Below are 5,694 nucleotides of genomic sequence, written 5' to 3' on the forward strand. Positions count from 1 at the left end.
CCTGAAGCAAGAGAAGCTGAGCTGATCACTGAAGTTTACTAATGGTTTTCCACTCACAGCTTCCACACTGCAACTCAGCACTACCGAAGTCACATCTAAAAAGACATGTTTCATCTAAATATTTAGTCCGGATGAAACGAAAAACAGATGACGGCGACTAACTATCTGTTTCTAATGAATTAGTATATGTATTATTACTGGAGTAATTCTGAATCACTAACTATTGAAGTTTACTAGTAATGCTTTTCCACGCATGCATAGCACTAGTCATGTCACTGCTTCCGCACTCGAGTTCAGCACCCCCAAAGTCACATCTAAAAAAACATGTTTCATGTCATGTTCTCCACGGAGAAGTGCCACCAATTTCCCCAGCAGCAGAAATAGAACTCCGCAGGAATTGGGAGCATATCGGCCCGCGGCACTAAATTCCCCAACAGCATACGAATGCAAACGGAAATCCCACCAGCTTCTGCAAAATCGCTCGAGGGATCTACTACTATACCAGACAGGCGTAGGAGGAGGCAGGATGACTGAGGCGACGGGGAAGCGCGGGTCTCCAATGGTCGTCGCTGGGGGTGGCGGCTTGAGCAGGGGCGCCGCCTCAGCTCGGCGCTGAGGCCGCCGGCGTCCACCTCCTTCTAGTAAGTTAAAACTTTATCAATTTTCCTTTTATAATTGTGCTCCACGTCCGCCTGTTTTTTCTTTCTGACGGATCTGTTAAGATACTCATGATCGCATGTTCTTAGGCAGCTAGGATCTTCTTTTATTGTTTCCTAGTCTACCGATGTCTCCCGATCCTTTCCTTGTATAGCGGATACAATTGAGATATCTTTGCCCTTGTACTCTATATATGCTACGGCATATGATCAATGAACACATCGCTAATCAACATGGTATCAGATACCGCGTTTACTTCCTAACGCTTCCGCGCCGCCGCTGCACCTGAGCCGCCGCCGCCGCCAGCTGCCGCCGTCGCTCGCTGTCGCCGCAGGCTCTCCTGCCGCCGCATCCCACCCCGGCCGCCGCCCTCCATCGCAGCCGCCGCCCACTCTCCCTCCACCTCCACCCGAACCCTAACCCTCTGCCATGTCGTTCGCCTCCTATGACCCCCTCGCCGACTCCTCCTCCTCCTCCTCCCCCATGTCCGGCGCCACCCAACCCTCGCCGGCCCTGACCCTATCCCTGCCGAAGTCATCCGCAATGCCGACATCCTCGCCCGTGTGCCCATCCGTCTCTCCCAGGAGGACTCATCTTACTATGCATGGAAGACTTACTTTCATCTCATTTTTCGTGAGTTTCATCTCCAGGAGCACATCGACGGCACCGTTGACACCGCAGCCATGGTGTTCGACGCCGAGTGGTCGTTCATCGAGGCGACGATCATTCACTGGTTTTCCTAACCATCTCCAAGGACTTGTTCTACACGGAAGTGTAGGATGGTGATGATGCACACGCCATCTAGACGAAGCTCATTAGCCTCTTCACCGACAATCGGCTGGAGCGCGGCTCATCTTCCTTCAACAGGAGTTCTTTGGGTGCCATCAAAATAATTCCTCCGTGGACGATTTTTGCATGCCCCTAAAGTGTCTCTGTTACGAACTTCATGACATCGGCGAGAAAGTCTCCAACGATCTTCTCCTCAGCATCCTCGTCGCCGACCTCAACGAGGAGTTCACCCACGCAGCTGCCAACCTCACGCTCATCCCCAACCGGACCTTCCCCAAGGTCGTCGCCTACCTACGTTTGGAGGAACGCAGGATGAAGAAGATGAGGGTGCGGGCAGCTCACACCGCTCTCACCGCCGGCACGTCATGCGGCGCGGCTCCCCAACAGCAGCCAGCAGCTCCCTTCCCACTGCCCCAGCCGGTCCCGCCGCCCTTCCCATTTCCCCAACAGGGAGCGCCGACGCCCGCTGCCTCCAACGAGCGCGGCGGCCGCCACGGCAAGGGGGGGCGTAAGGGCCAGCTGCGGGCGGCTAACCCTGCCGGGCCACCCCGCGTCCAGCAACAGCAACAGTTCGTGGCGTCGTGGGCTTACGGGCAAAATCCTTGGACCAGCGTCGTCCACGCATATTCTATGCCGGTCCCCCGCCCCACCGCTCCCGGCATCCTGGGCCCTCGACCGACGCAGCACCAAGCCTAACACTCTGTCCCGCAGCCACCTGCGGTCTTCGCGACATTCCAGCAGCCGGGGGCCTACCCGGCCTACCCGCCGATGTCGGTCCTTGCGCCACCGCAGCCCGGCGCTGGCTACTACAACACATCACCCGCCTCGCTGCCTTGGGACCCGTGTCTCCTAGCTGTGCTGCAGTCGGCCCCCACCCCCAACACCTACACCGGTGGCGGCGACTGGTTTATGGACTCCGGAGCTACCGCACACATGTCCTCCAACCTGTTTAACTTAACATCTTACTCTCCCACCAACACCGCCACTCACATTACTCTCGGCGATGGCTCTTCCCTTTCCATCACACATATTGGTTCTACTTCTATTCCCTCTTCTAGTACACCTATAAATATGTCTCATATCTTAGTTTATCTTGAATTAATCAAAAATCTTGTCTCTGTTCGCCATCTTACTCGTGAAAATCCGATTACGGTTGAATTTGGCCGTGGTGGTTTTTCTGTGAAGGACGCCCGCCGGATGGTTCTTCACCGATGTGACAGCCCGGATGACCTCTACCCGGTCCACCCACCATCCTCCATCGACGCCGCCGCCGTCGTCCTCTCCGCCGGTGTGGACCTTTGGCACGGCCGTTTCGGTCACCCTAATCACGCCATGCTCCATCACATTCTTCGTAGTTTTTCTTTCACTTGTAATAAGGTCGATGACCATACTTGTCATGCTTGCCGTGTTGGCAAATACATGCGTCTACCCTTTAGCAACTCTACCACTATTGCGGCTTATCCTTTTCAGTTGATACATTGTGATGTTTGTACATCGCCCATTATGAGCAACTCTGGCTATCTTTATTATCTTGTCATCTTAGACGATTTTATGCACTATGTGTGGACTTTTCCCCTTCGGCAGAAATCGGATGTTCTTTCCACACCCACATATTTTTACTCATTTGTCTCTACACACTTTGGTCGACTGATTCTTGCGTTCCAAACAGACAATGGGAAAGAGTTCGATAGTCTTGCTGTCTGCAACCTCTTCGCCACACATGGTACTGTTTTTTGTCTAACATGTCCTTACACCTCACAGCAAAACAAGCGGGCAGAGCATGTACTCCGCACTCTCAACGATTGCGTCTGTACCCAATTGTTCCATGCCAACATCCCGCCTCGGTTTTGGCCCGATGCTCTCACCACCGTGACTCTTCTTGTCAACATCCGGCCATGCCTTGTTCGCTGGAACTATGCGCCGCATCAGTTGCTCTATGGGACTCCTCCCTCATACGATTATCTTCGCATCTTTGGCTGCCTCTGCTATCCTAGCACCGCCGCCACCGCCCCCCGACAAGCTTGCTCCGCGGTCTCTCGTCTGCATCTTTCTCGGGTACCCCTCCAACACAAAGGGCTACCGATGCTATGACCCCGTCTCTCATCGGGGGAAAACTTTGAGGCATGTTTACTTTGATGAAAAAGTGTTTCCGTTTCAGCAGGTACCTCCCTCGGACGCACCGACTTCGTCGACCCCGCCTCTCCTCGGCGAGTCTCCTGCCGCGCTGCCGCCCCCTCACAGCGACCGCCCCGGTCCGGCCCTCTCGGATCTTGCTGACTCTCTACGCATACAGAGTGCCTCGGATGTCTGGGTACCAGGCAACTCCGCGGCCTCGGCCTCCTCTTCGGCTTCTAGATCACGCGCTTCTATCTAGGGCGCCTCGGCTCCCTCGTCCGGCTCGCGTCGGCCACCAGCGGCCCCGTCCGCAGCCGCCCCGGGCCCACCACCTGCGGCCTCGTCCGCAGCCGCCCCGGGCCTACCTATTGTGGCTCCGCCCGCGGTCGCTTCGGGCCTGCCTACGAGTCTGTCACCCGCGGCCCCGACCACCGCTCCGCCGGTCCTACCACCTGCGGGCTCGGTCTCCTGTGCCACAGCACACGACCAACCCAATGGTGACGTACCGCCGCTCCACATCACCACGCGACCGCGCACAGGTGCCCTTCAGCCTAGCACGCGCTATCCATCAGACGAGTACTTATGCGCAGTGTCATCCTCTTCGCCATCGCCGGTTCCGTCGTTCGTTCGGGCCGCTCTCTGCGACCCCAACTGGTTTGTCGCCATGCAGGAGGAGTTCACTGCATTGCAGCGCTATCGCACATGGTAGCTTGTCCCACCTCCCCGCCACGCCAACATCATTAGCGGGAAGTGGGTCTTCCGGTAGAAGACGCATCCCGACGGCACGCTTGAGCGTTATAAAGCTCGCTGGGTGGTTCGCAGCTTCCGGCAACACGCCGGAATTGACTTCACCGACACCTTCACTCCAGTGGTCAAGCCGGCACCGTCCTCCAGCTTGCGGTGTCTCGCGCCTGGCCGGTTCATCAGCTGGACGTCTCCAACGCGTTCCTCCACAGCCATCGCGCCGAACAGGTGTATTGCGAGCAGCTCACCGGCTAGGTCGATGCCGATCATCCTGATCATGTGTGCCTGCTCTCTCGGTCCCTCTATGGACTGAAGCAGGCACCGAGAGCTTGGTACCAGCGCATCTCCACTTTCCTTCAGCAGTTAGGCTTCCGAGCTACTCGCTCTGACGCCTCCCTATTCGTGTACCACCATGGACCGGCGATTGCTTATCTCATACTCTACGTCGATGACATCATCTTCACGGCCTCTTTGGTGCAGCTCCTCGACAAGCTCACTGCTCGTCTCAGCACCGAATTTGCCTTGAAGGATTAGCGGCTGCTTCATTACTTCCTCGGCATTGAGGTCATTCGGCGCTCCGACGGGTTTTTCCTTCATCAACAGTAGTACGCCCATGAGCTTATTCAGCGCGCCGGCATGCTTAACTGCAAGCCCGCTGCCACTCCTGTTGACACGAAGGCCAAGCTCTTAGCTCTTGAGGGTTCTCCGGCACCATATGGCCCGTTCGTCCAGTCTATTGTCGGCGCCCTTCAGTACTTAACCCTCACACGACTGGATTTGCAGTATGCCGTCCAGCAGGTGTGTCTACACATGCATGCTCCACGTGACATTCATTAGAACCTGGTGAAGAGGATTCTACGCTACATCTGCGGCACCATTTCCCTTGGGCTCACATTGACAGCATCCTCCTCCACCGGCATGGTCGTCTACTCTGATGCTGACTGGGTTGGCTGGCCGGACACTCGTCGTTCCACCTTCGGCTAATGCATTTACTTGGGGCCATCCCTCATCTCCTGGTCGTCGAAAAGACAGCCTACGGTCTCTCGTTCCAGTGCTGAGGCAGAGTACCGGGCTATGGCCAACGCCGTTGCCGAGCGTTCTTGGTTGCGGCAACTTCTTCAGGAGCTCCATCATGCCGTTTCACGTGCCACTCTTATGTACTGTGACAATGTCTCAGCTGTTTACCTCTCCGCCAGCCCCTTTCATCATCGGCGCACGAAGCACATTGAGCTGGACATCCACTTCGTGCGTGAGCAGGTGGCTCTCGGCCGCATCCGTGTGCTACACGTTCCCACCGCTCAGCAGTTCGCCGATTTCATGACCAAGGGGTTACCGACGTCTACCTTCGAGGAGTTCCGGTTCAGTCTCTGCGTCACTAGCGACGTATCG

This window comes from Triticum dicoccoides, chromosome 7B, assembly GCF_002162155.2.
Source record: "Triticum dicoccoides isolate Atlit2015 ecotype Zavitan chromosome 7B, WEW_v2.0, whole genome shotgun sequence".
NCBI classification, from domain to species: domain Eukaryota; kingdom Viridiplantae; phylum Streptophyta; class Magnoliopsida; order Poales; family Poaceae; genus Triticum; species Triticum dicoccoides.